The 23,264-nt window shown below is 38.1% G+C and overlaps 1 pseudogene; it reads left to right on the forward strand.

The window, feature by feature from the left end:
* On the forward strand, positions 18,309-19,266 carry Gm15033 (predicted gene 15033; annotated as a pseudogene).
* The last annotated feature ends 3,998 nt before the right edge of the window (positions 19,267-23,264 follow it).

Below are 23,264 nucleotides of genomic sequence, written 5' to 3' on the forward strand. Positions count from 1 at the left end.
ACACACACACACACACACACACACACACACTGCTGAGTATATTTAATGTTATTTGTACATATACATTATTATACACAGTCACCCCACTATGCAATCACATAGTAAAAAAAAATTTTTTTGGTCTCACTCTAACCCACTATCCATTAATTAAGCATCCTGTTCCTCTCTTTGAGCACTTTCTCATGCTCCTGGTTACCACTATTTCACTCTCAAAACCTATGAGATCAACAATGTAAGATTCCACATATAAATGATATCATAAAGCATCGCCAATCTCCGGTTGGCTTGTTTTCATTTAAGATCAGGATCTCCAGTTCCATGCAACTTGTTATGAATGTGAGGATTGAAATTTTATGGCTGAGCAATATTCTATTATAGATATGCACAATTTTTATCTGTTAATCAGCTTATGCTGAAAGATGCTTAGTGACCTCCCCTACCTCTCTCACTATTGTGAATTATGAACTGGTCTGCAGTGAACCTTGGGATGTTGATGTCTCTTCAACAAACTGACTTTTTTCATTTTAGTAACTACCCAAACTTGAAATTCAATTTTTGAAGCTGGGAGATTTATTCATTGAAGGATACTCCTTCTGTCATGAGTATGGCAAGTAGTATTGTGACATTTCCTCATGAAATAAGGAAATATGTGAAAGCTTTTCTGAATGTCAAAAACACAAGGAAGAAATATAATGATATTCTCATGTCCTAGACAGTCAAGGATGCTAAATGTTCTATATCACTGTATTGTGTAATACTCTTGACAAAAGTATACCAACTTAAATGTCAATAACACCTTTGTAGAGAAATAATAGTATGTGAGCCAGGTTTTACTTTCTGGCCTTTCCACTGGTGTGGCTGTTATTTAGCATCTTCCTGCCTATTGAGATGCATTAAAAGAAATTCTTAGTCCATTTATCAATCAGGCACACTGTGTCTTTGCTGTAAAAGAATAGAAGACCATCTTTAGCTTTAGAAACTCAGCAATATAATTGGAAGAACATGCATTTGTGACTAAAATTTAAGAACATTTCTCAAGCAGCATACCAGTTAGTGTATATATATATATATATATATATATATATATATATATATATATATACACACACACACAATTAAGCAGAGAGTCATATTATTAAAATGACATAATTTTCAGAATCTGATAGAACTTGCTTTAAATTCTGGTGTCCACGTTGTATTTATGTAAACACTTGAACAAGATAGTCAACATTTACATCAGTTTTTATTATAGTGCACAAAATAGAAAATTTACCTTGTATAGTCTAGAAAATTATTGAAAATAATGATTTATAATAATGCATTTATTTAATACAATATTGGTGACATAGTAAATGTCCAGCATTATTATAAATCATTATTTCTGATTATAAAAACATACTATAATTAAAAGTATTTCTGTCTATGAGAGTAAGATAATTTATATATATATTATTTTGGATAAAATATTGTATGTTGTTTTACTCACCTTTAAAACATTCTAGCATTTTGCTTTACTTTTATTTCAAACATAATATTTGGCTCTATATAGTGGTTTAAAGAATATAGCTCATATTTGTTAAAAATATGACACATTTTAGCATTTTGAGAGAAAACAAGTACTTCAAAAATACACCAATCTGTAACTAAGTTATAACCATAGAACACTCCATTCAGTAATAGCAGAATTCAATGACCAATATAAAATATATCATACTAAATCATAACATATAAAAACAGTGGAAATTGCATAAATATGGGCTGTGATCACAATTGACTTATACTAGAAATCAGTAACAGAATATTACCATGAAAATTTTCAATCACTTCAAAATTAAACCGTATACTAATAAATAACAATGGATTAAAGATGACATTTCACAGGAAATTAGAAGATATTTATAATGAACCAAAAATGAAAATATAAGACATTAGAAACACAAAGTGATGTGTAGAAATTGGAAACTGTATATACTGTCAGTTGGATAGCAAGAGGTTTCAGATACTATATTTGTAATGAAGCAAAAATGAAAATATAAGACATTATAACACAAAGCAATGTTTAGAAATTGGGAACTATATATACTGTCAGTTAGATAGCAAGAGGTTTCAGATACTATACAAATTAAAGAAAGCACAACAGTATGCAACTTTCTCAAACATTTAAAAGTAGATTCACTATATAATCAAAAAAGTCCTGGCTGGGTGGTGATGGCGCATGCCTTTAATCCCAGCACGTGGGAGGCAGAGGCAGAGGCAGGTGGATTTCTGAGTTCGAGGCTAGCCTGATCAACAGAGTGAGTTCCAGGACAGCCAGGGCTACACAGAGAAACCCTGTCTCGAACCCCCCACCCCCCAAAAAAGTCCCATGTTTGATTATATGCCCAAAAGAATTAGAACTAAAACTCTGAAAAGACTCCTATAGTGTTTTGTTAATTTTTTTCTTTTTTAAAGCATTTTATTAGCTATTTTCTTCATTTACATTTCAAATGCTATCCCCAAAGCGCCCTGTACCCTCCCCCTACCCTGCTCCCCAATCCACCCACTCCCTCTTCCTGGCCGTGAAATTCCCCTGTACTGGACATATGATCTTTGTAATACCAAGGTCCTCTCCTCCCATTGACGGCCTACTAGGCCATCCTCTGCTACATATGCAGCTAGAGACACGAGCTCTAGGGGTACTGGTTAGTTCATATTGTGGTTCCTTCTATAGGGTTGCAGACCCCTTTAGCTCCTTAGGTACTTTCTCTAGTTCCTTCATTAGGTGCCCTGTGTTCCATCCAATAGATGACTGTGAGCATCCACTTTTGTATTTACCAGGCATTGGAATAACCTCACAAAAGAGAGCTATGTCAGGGTCCTGTCAGCAAAATCTTGCTGGCATATGCAATAGTGTCTGGGTTTGGTGGTTGCATATGGGATGGATCCCCAGGTGGGGCAGTCTCTGAATGGTCTTTCCTACTGTCTCAGCTCCGAAGTTTGTTAATTTTAGCACTACTCATAATCAAAATACTGACACAGTGTGCACATGTTACAGAGACAGTTGTAACAATAAGGCAAAGGTGATCTATTTATACAATGGACTAGTCTTCAGCTTCAACAAAAAGGAAAACCTACCATTTCCAAAATTTCTTAGAAGATTCTGAAAGACATTATCTAACTGAAATATACAAGGTAAAGAAAAAAATATACTCCATGATCTAATGTATATGTGAATTCTTTTTAAATTGCCTTGTCTGGCCTCAGTGAGAGAAGATCTGCCTAGCCATTTAAGACTTGGTGTGCCAAGGTCAAGGGATATCCACAGGAGTCTGCCACCCTGTCAGAGGAAGAGAGGGGGATAAGGGGAGGGACTATGTAAGGGGAACTAGGAGGGGGTAGCAATCATGTTGTAAAGTGAATAAATACATTTTAGAAATGATCTCATAGTAGGTGAAAATTGAATCATGGTTAGCTATTATTCAGAAAGATATTGCTTCAGAACAGACTGTGACAAGTCACTAAATGGGTATAGTTTTACACTCTAAATGAATAAATTCTAGTGGTTTGTGGTACAGTTAGGTGGACATAATCAATCATTAGATATTATGCATTTTGAATGACTCTAAGAATTTTAATGCTATTACTAAAAAGAAAACATAAATGTTTAAAATCTCCTTTATTTGACAATCTTAAAACAAACAACTGTATCAAGGTCTAACCTACTCCAACAAGGCCACCCATCCTAATAGTGCCACTCCCTGGACCAAGCATATTCAAACTATCCCAGACAGAGAGAGTAAAGGTACACAGAATGCAGAGATGCCAACAAGTCATATTGTAGGGAATAAGTGACTGTGGCATGCTCAGTCCAAAATAGCACACCATTATTAACTTAAAACCTCAAGATTCAAAGAATACCACAGAAGATGGGAAGGAAAGATTGTGAAAAACAGACATTGGGGAGAACTGTGTGAAATAGCATCTTATGTACATAACAGGACCATTACACTAATAAACTCACAACAGTTGCTGCTGCTTGTAAAATACCCATAACAATATCAAGCCAGTGAACACTCTAGTATGTATGAGAAAGGAATTTATGAGGCCCCACTCCTACATGAGGAGTTTTTGGCAGTTTGTGGTTTCTGGAAGAGAGATTGTCATTTTTTTAGGAGTGTGGTCTCTACTAGGTTGTTCACGATTCAGCGGATGTCCCTATACTCATGTGAATGTAACTAGTTTCAGTGAGTTATAAACAAATAAAAGAAGTATTGAGGAAGACATTGGGAGTCTGGTAGAAGTTGGAGAAGAAGTAGATAAAATAAAAATATATTGTATACATGTATGAGATTCTCAAAAGTAAATTACCAATCATTAAAAATGAGACAGTGAGCTCAGTATATGCATTCACCACTGTCTTTTTCCTAATTTTAGATACGATGTGAACAAGTTCTCTCTTAATTTGCTTTCATCAAAATATTTTATCATAGCAATAGGAAATAAAATGAAGACCAACCAGGATAACATACTAAAAGGCAATAATGGGGATGGTAATATGTAATTTGAATACTTGGGAGGCTGAAGAATGAGAATCACAAGTTTAAAAGCTTCCAGGGTTACATAGTGAGGCCCTTTCTCAAGGAGGAAAGCATTTGCAATTTTTATATCTAATATCTGATATTTACCCAGAATATATGCATAACTGAGTCTTCAGGACTAAAGGGCAATCATAATTTGAGTAGGAAAAAAATGGCAAAAAACAAAAACAAAAACAAAAACAAAAACAAAACAAAACAAAACAAAAACACAGCCCATATCCCTACTAAAGAAGTTCTAGCAAACTCATATAGGAACGGATGTTCAACATCAGTTAGCCCTTAGGTGATTGCAAATTAAAACCAAAGCAAGATAGCATTGCACATCTATTAGAATGTCTTTAAAATAGAGAACTACAAGTTATGATGAGGCTGTGAATTAAGTGGGACTCATACATTGGTACTGTAAATGCAACGTGGTACAGCTATTGCAAAAATACAGAAAGTTGCTTGATACATTGAATGTGCCTTTATTAAATGTTTAAGCAACAAAGCCCTTGATCATTTTTCTTAAAGATGCAAACTTTTATCCAAAGAGAAACCTAGACACAAGTGCTAATAGAAATTGTCTTTATTATACCGAAAAAAAAAAAAAACTAGGAATACCTAAATGTATTTCAATTGATAAGTGGTTAACCAAACTGTGGTATGTGTGTATGGTGGAATGCTCCTTGGTTACAAACTTCCATTCTTTTTTCCTTTTCCTTTTAAGTTATTTCTTTGAAACTTTTGTATATTGTGTTTTAGTACTATTAGTTCTTCCCCAGTTCCTTCCAGATTTATATTATTCCCATACCTGTCAACATGTATGCAGGCTTAAAAGCTTAGAAAGGAAAAAAGAAAGAAAGAAAGAAAGAAAGAAAGAAAGAAAGAAAGAAAGAAAGAAAGAAAGAAAGAAAGAAAGAAAGAAAGGAAGGAAGGAAGGAAGGAAGGAAGGAAGGAAGGAAGGAAGGAAGGGAGGAAAGAAAGAAAGAAAGAAAGAAAGAAAGAAAGAAAGAAAGAAAGAAAGAAAGAAAGAAAGAAAGAAGAGAGAGATGAAAACTCATTAGTCCAATTTGTGTTGTCTATAAAGTCTTCCATGTGTGACCTTCAAATGGAGTATGGTCAACTAACCAGAAGCTGCACTTTTAAAAATAATACTGACTGTCTTTTTCTCAGCATCTATCAGTTCCCAAAAGCTCCTTATCTATGTATGGGATTTGTGCCTGCTTCCCCTTTTCATGCTGGAATTTGGTCTGTTTTGAGCTTGCACAGCTCTTACGCATGCTGTCATATCCACTATGAGTTAATGTGTGTAGTTTCCCTTAACTTTCCAGAAGATACTGCTTCTTTGTAGTCACTCACTGCTTCTCATTCTTAAACTCTGCTTCCCTTTCTATAATGATCCATGAGATTTGGAAGGAGTGGTGAGGAGGGTGTGACATAGATGTCCTACTTAGGGCTGAGAATTCCAGTCTCTCATTCTCTGCAAGATGACAGGTTATAGATCTTTGTATTAATCACAATCTACCACAAGTTGAAGCTTCTATAAAGATGGTTGACAGATGTATTAATCTATAAGCATACCAACAAGTTAAGAGTTAGTTTAATACTATATTCATTTTTTTCAGAATAATATCAGTAGGTTATCCCCTAGGGCTTGTCTAGTCACAGGTTCTTGGCTTAATAACAGTGCCAGGCATGTTTTTGTTGTTGCATGAGGGTTGAATCTAATAATAATTTAAAAAAGGTTGGTCACCTCCATATGTTCATGTCAATATTACACCAGTGGATATATCTTGCCAGGCAGGTTATTGTTATAGTTCACATGGTTCACAGATAGGCAAGGCTCATGTTTTCTTTCCTACCCCAGTTGTAGGCACAGAAACTTCCAGCACTATAAAAGCAAGCCAGTACAGATGAAACATCTGGTCAAGTATATGCTGTGTTCAACAACAGGGTCTTCCCAACAAGTTCTTGAGGGTAACCAAGAACAACAACATCAGTAGCAAGAGCCTGTAATGTCTGGCAATTTATGGGATCATACCAACAAACAACTCCAAAATAAGTAACACGTTCCTGGGAGTGGGCTCTTTTATTTGTTACTGTGTGACGAATAATAGTGGCATTGCCAGCCCTAGATAGAGTAACTCCATTTTAGTTCTGTTTATAATAAATCCTCAGGTGGCAGCACAGCTTACTCACATCAACAATGACACCCAGTAGCATCACAGCCCAAAGATATCTGTGCATGAACTCTGTTGGTAACACAAGTCATGGATATCAACATGACTCCTGGTCATAACACAATCCATGGACTTCATGGTCTCTGGTGTCAGTATGGGCCATAGATATCAACACATGTACATGCTGCCACTAGGGACCATACCTGGTTCTATGGTCCTGCTGCCACTGGGGGCCTTGTGATGTCTGTGACCCATGATCCAGTGACTATATGAACAACACAAATTGGGCATTATCATTTATTATTACTATTATTACTATTATTACTACTATTATTATTATTATTATTATTATTATTGTTATTATCTTTTATTGAAGGGGAGGCTACAAAGGTATGTGGAGGCAGACTTGGGAAAAGGGGTAAATAAAGGTGATTTCATTATGTGAAATCCCCAAGTAATTAGTAAAATATTATGTAAAAATAAATAAATAAATGCATATGTGTATAATTTAGGAAGCTTCTACAGTAGTGGATTTATACACAAATTTCTAAGAAACATCTTTGGTGTTAATTTACTCATCCCTAGATCCTCTCCTCTAACTTGCCTTTCCATACCTCACCCCAATTTCACCCTTCCTGCTCCATTATTTCTCTTTGACACTTTATGCTACTATGCCCTATGTCCCCTTACTTGAAAATGCCTCCTCATTGCCTCATATTAACATACTAACTCATAATAATCCACAGCTCTATGGGTATTCCAAATAGAAGACTGCCTTGGTTGGAACTTCCCAAATTTCTCAAACAAATGTCAGTGAATATAGAGTGTATACAAGAAGAGAAGGACTTTGTGGAAATTAGTAATAGCATGAAAGGTCAAAATGGTTGTGACTGTCATGTTATGAATGTGCCTGTAGTGGGCAAATGGGAGGTATGGAGAAACAAAAGAGTATGAATGGAGAAGACAGTCCTGGAACATTTCCTGAGCTCTCTGTGCATTATCACAACAATGGAGGCTGGCAAGTTTCAAAAATGATTATTCAGAGAATTGTGTGATTTTGTAGAAATTTAGGCACCAGACATGCAGGCCTTATAATTAAGCAAATTCATAACAAGTTGGATATGAAGTGAATAGCCTACCATCTATAAAATATTTCCTCACTGATTATTACTTTGACTGAAGAAATAAAAGGTCATAAAATAAACACTTTTAAGCTGTAAACTATTGGTACAAAACCATGTTGACTTTGTTGCTATGTGTAAAGTTTAAATCCTTCATAATCCCTGTCTGAAGTAAGTGAAATGGTTAATAAAGCTACTCCTAATTTTAAACACTTGGAAAGAGCCAAATGATTGATATACTGCCAAGTTAATTCCCATTTGATGAAATTCTCCCAGATCCCAGGTCACAAATATGTAGGGAAGAAAGCAAGAGCTCTGGAAACACACACATAAAAGTTAGACTTTACACAGTGCTACAGTTCCACTAGCATGCAAACTATCTTGGGTTTTATGATTTAAATTCTTGGAACATTGGTTCTGCCATATCCTCAAATATAAAATATTAGCCATATGAATTGAAGAAGATAGAAAAAGTTTATACTTAAATGAGTCATGGAAAGATTTCAGTGACTCAGAAGAGACCAAAATACAGGACCTTATTTGCACACAGATATTTAAATAATAAAAATTGAACACACCTCTAGCCATCAAGAAAAATTTCCACTGATGATAGTATATTAAAAACAAAGCCTCTAGTATAGATGGTGCTAGCTCTTTGAACTTCTGTGCATTATATATATATATATATATATGAAGATGTGTTTTCTAAGTCTTTTTAAATAAAAATTTCATTTGAACATGAAGTATTCTTCATATTCAAAAGAATACTGAGTGGGATTCCAAAAACACAGCCTAGTCTATAAAAACTATGTTTTTCATACATTTTAATTTGTCACTGGATAACCAAGTGTGGAGCCATAAACTAGTTCCTATCTTCACTGGGGGAGCACATTTAGGTGGTAGCATTTTACCTTGTGGCGCTATTGTCTGAGTAAAGCATACAAACTGGGAAAGTCTTATTGGAGTTATTGAAATGAAGGCGTTTAAAAGCTGGAAGCAATGTCCTGGAGAAAGTGAACTTGAAACGGGAAGAAATGTAAACAAAGTATAAGTGGGGACTGAAGAAGTCCAGATGAAACAGAAGAAATGGAAAATGGCTGTGTTGATGACCTTAACAGAAGTCTTCTTCATCCAAATGCCATGTGTGTCTCTTGGAGTTTTAACTGGGGAGAATACATGTTCATGGGCAGTAACACCACCAGTGACATTACCACCACCACCACCACCACCACCACCACCACCACCACCACCACCACCACCACCACCATAATATTTTGATGTTAAGAAAAAGAACAGGTTATATAAGACTCTAAAAGTTCTTGTATTTGCTTTAGGAATTCAGAAAGAGTAGAGCAGCACTATCCTTGAAGAATATCTTTTCATACATCATTTTTATTGGATAATTTTTTAATTTATATTTCAAATGTTTTGTCCTTTCCAGGTCTCCCCTCGGAAACCCCCTGTCTCCCTCCCCCACTCCTGCATCTACGCGGGTGCTCTCCAACCCAACCACCCACTCTCATCTTCCCTCCATAGAATTCTCCTACACTGGGGCATCGAACATCCTTAGGCCCAAGGGCCGCTCCTCCCATTGATGTCCAACAAGGCCATCCTGGGCCACATATGTGGCCAGCACCATGGGTCTCTCCATCTGTAATCTTTGTTTGGTGGTCCAGTCCCTGGGAGCTCCGGGGGGTCTGGCCTATTGACATTGTTGCTCCCCCCATGGGCCTGCAACCCCTTCAGCTCCTTCAGTCCCTTCTCCAACTCCTCCATTGGAGACCTCACATTCAGTGCAATTGTTGGCTGCAATCATCGACCTCTGTATTTGTCAGGCTCTGGAAGATCCTCTCAGGAGACAGCCATGTCAGACTCCTGTCAGCAAGCACTTCTTGGCATACTCAATAATGTCTGGGTTTGGTGTCTGTATATGGGATGGATCCCCAGGTGGAGCAATCTCTGGATTGCCATTCCTTCAGTCTCTGCTCCACACTTTGTCTCCATATTTCCTAATGTGAGTATTTTGTTCCCCCTTCAAAGAAGGACTGAAGCATCTACACTTTGGTCTTCTTCTTCTTGGGCTTCATATGTCTATGAATTGAATCTTGGGTATTCCTAACTTTTGATGAATATCCACTTATTAGTGAGTGCTTACCATGTGTGTTCTTTTGTGATTGGGTTACCTCACTCAGGATGATATTTTCTAATTCCATCCATTTGCCTAAGAATTTCATGAATTCATTGTTTTTAATAGCTGAGTAGTTCTCCATTGTGTAAATGTACCACATTTTCTGCATCCATTCCTCTGTTGAAGGGCATCTGTGTTGTTTCCAGCTTCTTGCGGTTATAAATAAGGCTGCTATCTTTAGTAAGTTTTTATGGCAGAAATATGCATGGAATAGACAGATAAGTTGAGATGTATTAATTATGTTCCTTACCATATAATGGACAGCCACAAAAGCAAGAGATTTCATAAAAATAATGCCATGAATGATCTTCTGGAAAAAGAGGTTTTTGTACCATGCTAAGAATGTTTTCCTCCTCTGTTATGCAAACGAATCAGAGACGGAATTCTCAAAGCATAGGCTCAGAGATTTCTGAATTAATATCTTGCTTTTGGTTGGTGAGAATTTTACCCTGTAATATTTAATCCTAGTTCTAATACCTCTGTTTATCTGTATAATGTCTTAAGACTTAAACAAGTGAACTGTACCTTTATTTAAATTTGTGTATCCTTTACATTCTCATTTGGGGAGGCTGGTCAACAAATTGTGAGAGATAATAGTGAAACTGATAGAAGGGTACAGAGTCCGTGAGACAGTGGAGAAAGCATCCTGTGTTCTTATCTTTCTCTGTGGCTATAACTTCTACATTAGTGTGGACAGCAAAAATCAGTCACACCTAGGGCAGAGTGTCCCTGCAGCTTTCAGGTAATCATCTAAAGTCAAAGGACAAGGACCCTCAAAACTAATACTTTACTGCAGATCCCTGGGGCCACTGTGTAGTTCGCATGGTTCTTTCCTTTTCAACATATTCTGATTGGCTTCTCACTCATACAGGACTGAGTTCCGATTTTATAGCTGGACACTGAAGTCTTCTGTATCATGGCCCTTTGCAAATTATTTTAGCCTTGACATTGATTATATTTATAAATCTGCTTTGGGAATTTCAGTCAGTAAGAACTGCGTTGTCTCTGTGTGAAAGATGAAGATTAAGTCATGAGGAATGAGAGAAATCCACTATTTTAACTCAGTTACTTCTTCCCTGGGGTAAGTGCTGTGAAGCAGAGTCTGGTTGAAGGAAAGAAAAACATGATGTTAACAAATAATACAATTTCTTTATGATCAGACAGGGACATTGGGTTAAAATCATGTCACAGTGGGTCTGCCATACATATGTGAGTTTTTCTTATCTATACTAATAACATGCTCAACATGTTCAATGTCTCTTGACTTGAGTCAGTTTCCTTCTCAGGACCCCCATGTTACCTGTGTTAGTACTCTTTCTATTACTACAAATAGCTGAGCATAGAGACATAAAGGAAAGACATTCATTCAGGTAAAACTTCATACAGCATGTTTTAATGATGCTCCATTGTCTGACTTACATAATGACACATGATAGTTCAAGGACAGGAATGTGAATGAGAGATGGAATTGCCTGGACAGACAGGAAGTCGGAGTATGGGGGAGACCATTCTCATGCTCTCCATCTAGGCCCAACCTTGCATACTTACCCCTATTCTTATTTTTTAAATTACGTGTGTGTGTGTGTGTGTGTGTGTGTGTGTGTGTGTGTGTGTGTGTGAGAGAGAGAGAGAGAGAGAGAGAGAGAGAGAGAGAGAGAGAGAGAGAGATTTATCAATATACACAGCATGTGGATATGCTATAGTGCATGTGGAAGTCAGAGGATAGTATGTGCAAGTTTGTTTTCTCCTTCTACCGTATGAGTTGCAAGGATGGAACTAGAGCATTGGGCTTGGTGACAAGAGCCATCACTCTTCCCGATCCTACTACTCTTAATATTTCCACCCTGGGAATCCAGCTTTGAGCACATAAATACCCGGATGACAAATTCAAATAGTACTGAGTGATTCCTTTGTGGGTTTTTTTTTTTTTACCTTCCTTTCTGTATTAAGAGCTTCTCTTCCTTTAAATTGTGTGTCAAAATGTGGTACAGAGTTAAACAGAGAATTCGCAGGTAAGGAATATTGAATGGCTGAGAAGCACTTAAATAAATGTTCAATATCCCTAGTCATCAGGAAAATACAAATCAAAGAACACTGAGATTCCACCTCACACCAGTCAGAATGGCTAAAATAAAAAATTCAGGTGACAGCAGATGTTGGCGAGGATGTGGAGAAAGAGGAACACTCCTCCATGGCTGGTGGGATTGCAAGCTGGTACAAATATTCTGGAAATCTGTTTTTCGGTTCCTCAGAAAATTGGACATAGTACTACCAGAAGATCCAGCAATACCACTCCTGGGCATATACCCGAAAGATGTTCCAACATATATCAAGGACACATGCTCCACTATGTTCACAGCCTTATTTATAATAGTCAAAAGCTGGAAAGAACGAACCCAGATGTCCCTCAATAGAGTACTGGATACAGAAAATGTGGTACATTTACACAATGGAGTATACTCAGCTATTAAAAACAATGACTTCATGAAATTTGCAGGCAAATGGATGGAACTTGAAAATATCATTCTGAGTGAGGTAATCCAGTCACAAAAGAACACACATGGTATGAACTCACTGATAAGTGGATATTAGTCAAAAAGAAGCTTGGAATACCCAGGGTACAACTCACAGATCATATGAAGCCCAAGAAGAAAGAAGACCACACAAAAGTGAGGATGCTACAGTCTTGCTCAGAAGGCAGAAGAAATCTCAGAAAGCAGAGGCAGAAAAGTATCTGGGAAGGAGAGAGGAAGGAGAGGGGAAAAAGGGAACCAGTTCAGATGCAGGAGGAGATGGGGGAGAAGTACAGAGGATCAGGAGGTATATAGCAGTGGGGGAGGGGGAACTGGGGAGGTAGCCACAGAAACTCCCAGATGCCAGAGATCCAAGAGGTTTCCAGGACCCAACAGAGATGACACTAGCTGAAATACCCCACAAAGAGATAGAACCTGTAGAGACCATATCCTACAGATAGGCACAGCCCCCTAATTGAGGGATGGAGCCATCTGCACACCTCAAAAATATTAATCCAGAATTTCCCCTGTCAAAGGAAATGCAGAGACAAAGAATATAGCATAGACTGTAAGAAAGGCCATTCAGAGACTACCCCACCTAGGGATCCATCTCATCTGCAGATACAAAACCCATACACTATTGCTGATACTAAGAAGTGCTTGCTGACAGGTGCCTGGTTTAGTTGTCCCCTGAGAGGCTCTGCCAGAGCCTGACCAACACAGATGTGGATGCATGCAGCTGAACATCGGACTGAATGTGGGCACCCAAATGGAGAAGTTATGGAAAGGATTGGAGCAGCTAAAGGGTGTGTATATGTGTATACACACACACACACACACACACACACACACACACACGCACGCACACACATATATATACATTTATAATTTTAGCCATTTCAATGTATACAACTCAGTGATATCGGAGACAATTAGTATTATTTATTTATTTATTTATTTATTTATTTATTTATTTATTTTTATTCACTTTACATCCTGCTCACTGGCCACATCACCCATTCCCATAATTCTCAACCCCATTCACCCATACTCCCATTCCCTTCTCTTCTGAAAGGATGAAGACCCCTGCCCTGGATATCCTCCTACCCTGGCACATCCTCTCCCACTGAGGCCAGACAAGGCAGCCCAGTTAGAAGAACATATCCCACAGATAGGTAGCAGCTTTTGAGATAACCTTAACTCCAGTTGTTCAGGACTCACAAGAAGACCAATCTGAACAACTGGTATATATGGGCAGGGAAGAGGTGGCTAGGTCCAGCCTGTGTATGCTCTTTGGTTGGTGGTTCAATCTCTGAAAGCCCCAGATTAGTTGAGTCTGTTGGTCTGCCTATGGAGTTCCTATCTCCTTTGGGGCCACAATCCTTCCCCCAACTCTTCCATAAGACTTCCCAAGAACCACTCACTGTTTGGCTGTGGGTCTCTGCATCTGTTTTAGTCAGCTGCTGGGATAGATATTCTAGACTTCTGTCTGCAAACATTACAGAGTATCATTAATGGTGTCAGAGATTGGTGCTTGCCCTTGGGATGTGTCTCAAGTTGGGCTGGTTATTGGTTGGCCATTCCTTCAGTCTTTGCTCCATTCCCTGTCCCTAAATTTCTTGAAGTCAGGATAAAGTTTAGGGTGGGTTAGTGCTTCAGCGGGGTTCCTACCTGACTACAAGAGGTGGCCACTTAGGGTTCCATATCCCCAATGCTGTGAGTCACAGTTAAGAACATGCCCATTGATTCTTGGGTGCCTACCCTATCCCAGATCTCTGTCATGTCCTGCACATGTACCATATCTGCCTAACCCTGTTGCTTGCAGATTTCCATTCATTCACATGACCATCTGGCCATCTCTCCTATCCCTTTCCACACCTGATCCTGAACTCCCCATTCCCCTCCCTTCCCATTTTGTACTCATTTCCCTCCCAGCGTCTGCCCCCTATTACTAGTGTATTCCCTCTTCTATGTTAGACTTGATTAGGCTTTTCTTCTTGTTTAGTTGCTTTGGGTCTGTGGAATGTAGCACGGGTATCCTGTATTTTATGGCTAATATCCACTTATAAGTGAGTACATATCATGCATGTCATTTTGATCTGGGAGAATTTTATATCTGTAAAAGAATACTACCACCATTCATAGTATCATTATGTCTTAAAAATTCAATACTCATAGGGTCACTCTGTATTAATATTTATTATTTATCACATATGAGGTTTGATATCTTCCATATATATACATGCATATGTGTGTCATACTTAGTTTTGCTTCAAATTCTACTTGGTAGAGATATTTATCATTAAAAGTATACTAAATCTCTTAAACTTAGCAGTATGGTCCAGGAAATTACAAGTGAAAACATACTTAGCAATAACTAACTTAGTGGAGCAAAAGTATCAGAAAAAATAAACACATTAGAGCTTAATAATGTTTAGTAGTTCTATTCAAATAAAAAGTACTTAGTAAGTACCTGCCATGGGTAGATGAACAATACTGAAAATTTATCAAATGCAGTTTCTGTTTTAATGTACCTAATTATATTCTTGGGAAATGGGACAGTTTACTTTTTTTATATTTATTTATTTTTATTACATATTTTCCTCAATTACATTTCCAATGCTATCCCAAAAGTCCCCCATACCCTCCCCCCCACTTCTCTACCCACTCATTCCCATTTTTTTTTTTTTGGCCCTGGTGTTCCCCTGTACTGGGGCATATACAGTTTGCGTGTCCAATGGGCCTTTCTTTCCCGTGATGGCCGACTAGGCCATCTTTTAATACATATGCAGCTAGAGTCAAGAGCTCCAGGGTACTGGTTAGCTCAGAATGTTGTTCCACCTATAGGGTTGCAGATCCCTTTAGCTCTTTGGGTACTTTCTCTAGCTCCTCCATTGGGAACCCTGTGATCCATCCATTAGCTGACTGTGAGCATCCACTTCTGTGTTTGCTAGGCCCTGGCATAGTCTCATAAGAGACAGCTACATCTGGGTCCTTTCGATAAAATCTTGCTAGCGTATGCAATGGTGTCAGCGTTTGGAAGCTGATTATGGGGTGGATCCCTGGATATGGCAGTCTCTACATGGTCCATCCTTTCGTCTCAGCTCCAAACTTTGTCTCTGTAACTCCTTCCATGGGTGTTTTGTTCCCACTTCTAAGGAGGGGCATAGTGTCCACACTTCAGTCTTCATTTTTCTTGAGTTTCATGTGTTTAGCAAATTGTATCTTATATCTTGGGTATCCTAGGTTTTGGGCTAATATCCACTTATCAGTGAGTACATATTGTATGAGTTCCTTTGTGAATGTGTTACCTCACTCAGGATGATGCCCTCCAGGTCCATCCATTTGGCTAGGAATTTCATAAATTCATTCTTTTTAATAGCTGAGTAGTACTCCATTGTGTAGATGTACCACATTTTCTGTATCCATTCCTCAGGGAAATGCAAATCAAAACAACCCTGAGATTCTACCTCACACCAGTCAGAATGGCTAAAATAAAAAATTCAGGTGACAGCAGATGCTGGCGAGGATGTGGAGAAAGAGGAACACTCCTCCATTGTTGGTGGGATTGCAGGCTTGTACAACCACTCTGGAAATCAGTCTGGCGGTTCCTCAGAAAATTGGACATAGAACTACCGGAGGATCCAGCAATACCTCTCTTGGGCATATATCCAGAAGATGCCCCAACTGGTAAGAAGGACACATGCTCTACTATGTTCATAGCAGCCTTATTTATAATAGCCAGAAGCTGGAAAGAACCCAGATGCCCCTCAACAGTTTATTTTTTTAAACACATTTTGGGTTTTATCTCGTCTGGGCTATTACAATGACTCAATAATTTCTCGTTGGCTGTTCAACTCTGGCCTTGCCCTTCCTGGAAGCCCAGGGGACCATCCATACTATCATTCAAATGATTGTTTAGAAATTCTACATTCTTGATTTATCCCTGTATGTGCCTTAGAAATACCAGAGAACAGCTTTTAAAGTATTAAAAATTTTTTTATACAAATCACTTCTGTATGAGTCACTTGCTTCAAACACCATATTTTCGAAGCTTCCCAGTTATTTCTGATGCCTGGTATCTGTTGTGAACAGATTATATCTATCACCTTTTAAATACTCGTACCTTTTTGGTCTTTTCTGTCTGGATCCCTTTTAATGGATATTATGAATTTTGAAATCTAGCCTGCACTTCATTTTTTTGGATAATCATTCTGTTGCAATATAATCACTAAATACTGTTTTGTTTCATGACACATGTTTTGATAACTTCCATCCCCTTCAAAGAATAGTCTTGCCTTTCTTGTCTGTCACAACAGGGCTCATTATTTAGAACTTAAACAACATGTCCTGTAGAAAGTCTATTCCTGAATCTGTTGTCACTGTAGCTTGTAAACACTCATATTATTATACCTATCAGTTAAAATATAGCCACTGGTTTACATGCCTCTCTATTACTTAACTATTCAGGTTTTAAGGTCTGGAGATACATTATTTACTGCTCTATATCCTTCAGATTTGGCTATTTGATCTGGTATAGAGTCAGTGTCCAATGTAGTTACAGAGTTTATGAATGAATGAATTTTATGCATATTTCAGCATCTCTGAATCAGAAAAACAAATGGACAAGACAGAATGAGGAAGATTCAAAAGAAAGAGTGTATCAGGAGAATACTCAGTGGAAGAGTTTCTGTCCTTGGGAAGAAGGGGTTTTGTCTGGAGAAAACCAGGTTGTGTTAGAAGGAATAACTATTTCTAGCCAGACAGGCAGCCAAGAACAGGTTGTGGTCAAAGTGCTGATGGATGACAGCTGGAAGTATGGCTTGTAAACCAACTAAAAATGACATATCAATCTGAGCTGCAAAATAAATCACTGGGGCTCCAGAGGTTTTTGTTCTCTTTAAAATCTCACTCTACATGACCATATAATAAGAACACCTCACCTTGTTATAGCACTTTACAACTTGACACTCCACACAGTCATACACATGATCCCATAGAAACCTCCTAATAATCCTTCCAGTGATGGGAAAAAAAGAGGCTCTAGAAACTTCAGGGACTATCCCATTTTCACAAAGTTTATAAGTGGTCATCAAAGCACAAATAGGTCTTCAAATAAGGGAGAAGGGGGGAAACTAAGGTAAGAAAACCAAATGGCAAGAAAAAGAGAAAATCTACATCTTGCATGCATTGAATTTTATTCTAGATCTTACTCTCATTGTTGCTGTACTGTTTCTGCATGAGATTAGGGCCATAGATTGAAAATGACAGTGAGGAGACCCTAGGCTAATAGTATAATAGGGTAAAGGTCACTTTGCACTTAAAAGCCTTATATTGTTGATATCAATATCTATAGATAAATGAAGAAATTGAGACCCAGAATATTTAAATACCTTACCTAGAAATCTACAAGAGTTAAGTAAAATGAGTACTTCTTACTTGAATCAAACATCAATATAATTTAGACAAGAGCAGCCAGTTCTTTCCTACGTTGTTTTACGCTAAGAAACAATTTTATGCAAAAAAATCTTTCCCTCAACCAATGTCATGAAGCATTTCCCATGTTTTCCTCTAAGACAAGTGGGTCTTTTGTCTCTCAGTTCCATAATTAGCCCTATTTGAGATCATTTCTTGGTATAGTGAAACATAAAGGTCTTTACATAGATTTCTAATTCTTATAACACAATTTTTTAGAAGTCAGTTCCTCATTATATGTCCTTGGCATCTGTGTCAAAACAAGCAAACAGGGTGGGAATCCAGTGGGCTGGCTGGCAACTAGGCCTCTGTGGAAGTGAATCCAGCGGGAATCTGAGCCATCCAAGCCGCCACCATGATGGTGGGCAAGAGCAGCAAGATGTTGCAGAACATTGACTACAGGATGAGGTGCATCCTGCAAGATGGCCGGATCTTCATTGGGACCTTCAAAGCCTTTGACAAGCACATGAATTTGATTCTGTGTGACTGTGATGAGTTTGTGAAGATCAAGCCAAAGAACTCCAAACAAGCAGAAAGGGAAGTGAAGTCCTTGGTCTGGTATTGCTTTGCAGGGAGAACCTGGTCTCCATAACAGTAGAAGGACCTCCTCCCAAAGACACCGGCATGGCCACTTGTTGGAGCTCCTGGGGGACCAAGCATCAGCAGGGCTGCTGGCAGAGGAATCCCAGCAGGTGTTCCCATGCCCCAGGCTCCTGCAGGAATTGCTGAGCCAGTCTGAGATGTTGGAGGGCCATCCCAACAGGTAATGACCCCACAAGGAAGAGGCACTGTTGTAGCTATTGCAGCTGCAGCCACAGCCACAGCCAGTATTGCAGGAGCCCCAAGTCAGTACTGACCTGGTTGTGGGGGTCCTCCTCTATCTATGGGTCCAGGGTCCCCTACTCCAGGTATGATGGGCCAACCTCCTGGCATGCGGCCTCCCCTGGGGCTCCCTCCTGGCCAAGGAACTCCAATGGGCATGCCCCCTCCTGGGATATGACCTCCTCCTCCAGGAATGCCAGGTCTGCTTTGATCTTCTCACAGCATCACAGTTGGAAGCTCAGAGTTCCCCAGGGTCAGGTTTCAACAGACCTGTTTGTTATGCAGTTTATGGAGTCTCATTGGATTGTCTGGTTTCCCTTTCAGGGCTTCCTCCCTGGGAAATATGCCCTTCAAGGCCCTAGACTCATCTTGGTCCTCCTCAGCTTCTTGCCTGTTTCCTTCCCAAAAGGCTGTATATACACTGTCCTTTTTTTCCTCTGGCTTATGAAGCTGGTTTATAATAAACTAAGAGACTGTTATATAAAAACAAAACAAAACAAAACAAAAAAAACAAGCAAACAAATAGTTGGAAATGCACAGATTTATTTCTGGGTTCTCTGTTCCATTTCATTGTTCTGCATAGCTCCATATATACCAAATGTACCTTGTTGTTTTGTTATTTTATCTTTGCAATCTGATGTTAAACAGTGTTTCAACTCTGTTCTCTTTGCTCAAGATTGTGTTGCATACTTGAGGATTCTTTGTGATTCTATATAAATTTCTGTACAGATTGTCATTATTGCTTTTGTATGAATTGCATGAAATATGCAGAAAGAATCTGTAGGATTAGAAAAATATTTGTAAAAGAACAAAACACCCATGGAAGGAGTTACAGAGTCAAAGTTTGGAGCTGTGACGAAAGAATGGACCATCTAGAGACTGCCATATCCAAGGATCCACTCCATAATCAGCTTCCAAACGCTGACACCAATGCATACACTAGCAAGATTTTGCTGAAAGGTACCAGATATAGCTGTCTCTTGTGAGACTATGCCGGGGCCTGGCAAACACAGAAGTGGATGCTCACAGTCAGCTATTGGATGGATCACAGGGCTCCCAATGGAGGAGCTAGAGAAAGTACCCAAGATGCTAAAGGGATCTGCAACCCTATAGGTGGAACAACATTCTGAACTAACCAGTACCCTGAAGCTCTTGACTATAGCTGCATATGTATCAAAAGATGGCCTAGTGGGCCATCACTGGAAAGAGAGGGCCATTGGACACACAAACTTTATATGCCCCAGTACAGGGGAATGCCAGGGCCAAAAAAATGGGAATGGGTGGGTAGAGAAGTCGGGGGGAGGGTATAGGGGACTTTTGGGAAAGCATTGGAAATGTAATTGAGGAAAATACGTAATAAAAAATATTTTTAAAAAAAGAAAGAAAATCTGACATTGGTTCAATATGAAAATATAAACAATCCAGTAAAAAAATCTCTATAATAGTGCAAAAGTTGTACATAGAAACTTCTCAAAAGAAGAGATCCAACTAGGCAACAGACGTGAAAAGTGTTTGACTTCATTAGTTATCAAGCAAGTGAAAATCTAAACTACAATGATGCAATCAATGATATATTGTCTCAAACTTATTGGTGTGGCTATTGTCAAAAGCACAGAAGGTGAACTACTAAAATTGTGTAGAAAAACCAAGTTTTTGTACACTAATGATGAAACTCTAAACTAGTAGGACAATTATAGTTTGTAAATGTGTGATTACTATATGATCCAACAACCTCACTCACTAATTTCTCTCTCTCTCTCTCTCTCTCTCTCTCTCTCTCTCTCTCTCTCTCTCTCTCTCTGTGTGTGTGTGTGTGTGTGTGTGTGTGTGTGTGTGTATCTGTCTCTCCCGGTGTCTGTCCTCTTTCCCACTGTCTCTGTTTGTCTCTCTGTCTCTGTCTTTGTCTGTCTCTGACTCTCTCCCTTTCTGTGTGTAGTATAAACCAATTATGTTAAGAGATGATCTTCATGACCATATTCATCATTGCACTATTAACATTTGGTAACAGCCAAATTATGAATTCAGCCTAATGATGCACCTAATGGTCCTAAAAAGATAAATGGTATTTTTACATAATGGAATAGAATATTATTCAATCATTGGAAAATTAAGCACCCATCTTTGATGACATGAGAAAATGTCTGCGGTGTTAGGTGTTGGGTGAAATAGGGCAGTCATAGATAAATACCACATGATCTCACTTATATGTAAAACTGGGAAACATGATCCCATAATAGAGGGTATTATAGTATTTACTACAGGCTGATGATTAGATACAGGGAGAGATGGATGATATAAGTCATTAAAGATACATAATTATAGTCATGATTAATACATTTCAGAATGTCTATTGTACAGCTAGGTGACTGCAGTTAGTGATAGTATGTTGTATTTTTGAGAAACGTGAAAAATATCAACATTATGATTTTTCATCACAAAAATGAGTTGGTAAAAGAACCATTAATTAGCTACACTGAAGTAATCAGTTTTATATATATATATATAAATATGCATGCAGAGGGGGAAACATGTTGTACATGGAAACTAAAAAGTAAATGCACTGAAAATTCTATCTTAACATATGATCTGGGATGCATAGTACTTCTTATGAAAGTAAAGAGCAATTTCAGAGAGTAATTCTGCATAGGCATAAAGTAATAATGAAAGTCACAGTGCAAGAAAGTGAGGTGCAACTTGAATTTCATTGAGCAGCACTTAAGTGAGAGTGAACATTGCCCCAAGCACTGGGGATAAGTACTGAGGAGAGCGGCATCTGCTGGACAGTTAGAAAAGAACCCCCAAACTGTTGGTGTGGCAGATACCTTGAAAGCAATACAAACTTCTCTAAACTACAGGGCTGAAGGGACTCATTCTTCCTCCTAAGGTTTTGTGATTTAAGAGATGCCACATACTTGGATGGTAACATCAAGTGAGGGCCTTTCAGGTACAGGGAAATTGAATTGCTGATTGCTGGGCTGTGTTATGAAAGAAGGCAAGTCACAGGTTATCATCAGCTCCCTGCAGGCTCCACTCTGAAAACAATGATAACTGGCTAAGAGACCTTGAGATAAGAACAAGAGAAGAAATGAGAGATGAGATAAGCAAATATAAATTCATAAGAAGTATGCTTTTAGATTAGGTTTGTTTATTGAAAAATTAATACATGCAGTTCACACAAAACCTCCAGGGTACAAATAAGTACAATGTAAGCCAAACTTCCTCTTTGCATGGAAATATGTATGTAAGTAGTCTTTGTCATCAAAATTGAGATTGCAATGTACACACCATTGTGTACAACGGGTACTTTATGAACCTCAAAGAATTAAAATTGTAAATAGTTTTGTTGCAGCACATTTAAATCACCTTTATTACCTTTATTGGTTATCATTTCAACATAGAAATACAGGCTCATTAATTTAACCTATCCCCTTATGAGGCCCATTTAACCTCATCCCATATTTCATTCACACAAGCAGCACTGTAAGTAATACCCTTGCACTTGTATACACTTGCATACCACCGGGAAATTACTAAGTCAAGGGTAAATTTTAAATACTTGTTTTCATATTGTTAGATCTTACAGACTTGTGTTCTGCAAAGGGATTGAATAATCCCACCTCCAAGGTATGAATGTCCATTTCTACTAGTTCCAAGTCTCTATCTTTTCCTCCTCTTTTCTGATAAGATGAAGGAAAAGGATAGCTCATGATTGTTTTAACTTAAACTGCTCTCGTCATTTGTGAGATATGACAGTATTTTGCGTGTTTATTAATTATGTTCAGGTGATATTTTTTTCTTATATTTTCTCTATGTGCATGTATTCATTCTACAGTTTATTTGTAAGAGATTCTCTCATACTAACTTATTCCACTGTTATTTAGAACAAATTGTTGATCATATTGGATTGATACTCACCAGTTGTAATGAAGATTTTTTTTAAAAAAAATCAACTTCTGTGTCTATTATATTTTTGTGGAAAAGTTTGTATAGTTAAATTAATCAGTTTATCCCTTTTTTGTTTTCTGGACTATAGCTCTCTAGAAAAGCTCATTTTGCTTCCAGGTTATGTGAATTTTAATAGATTTACTTTATTTTATTTTATGTGCTTCAATTAGTCTATTACAGCAATGTGCCTGTTGTCTAAGGATTCAGAAGATGATGTTGAATCCTCTGAAACTGAAGCTATGGGTGGTTTAGAGCTGACATCTGGTTTGGGGAAGTCAGACTAGGGTCTCTGAAAGAACAATTGCTTTTAACAACTGAGCCATCTCTCATGCCCCAATTCTCCTAGTGTCTTCATTACACTGCTCTCCATTTCACTTGAGTAGGACCTTGAATATTCTCTACTCTATGAACTTAATTTATCAATAGTCTCTACTCTATGAACCTAATTTATGAACCTAATT

Source organism: Mus musculus, chromosome X (assembly GCF_000001635.26).
Source record: "Mus musculus strain C57BL/6J chromosome X, GRCm38.p6 C57BL/6J".
NCBI lineage: Eukaryota > Metazoa > Chordata > Mammalia > Rodentia > Muridae > Mus > Mus musculus.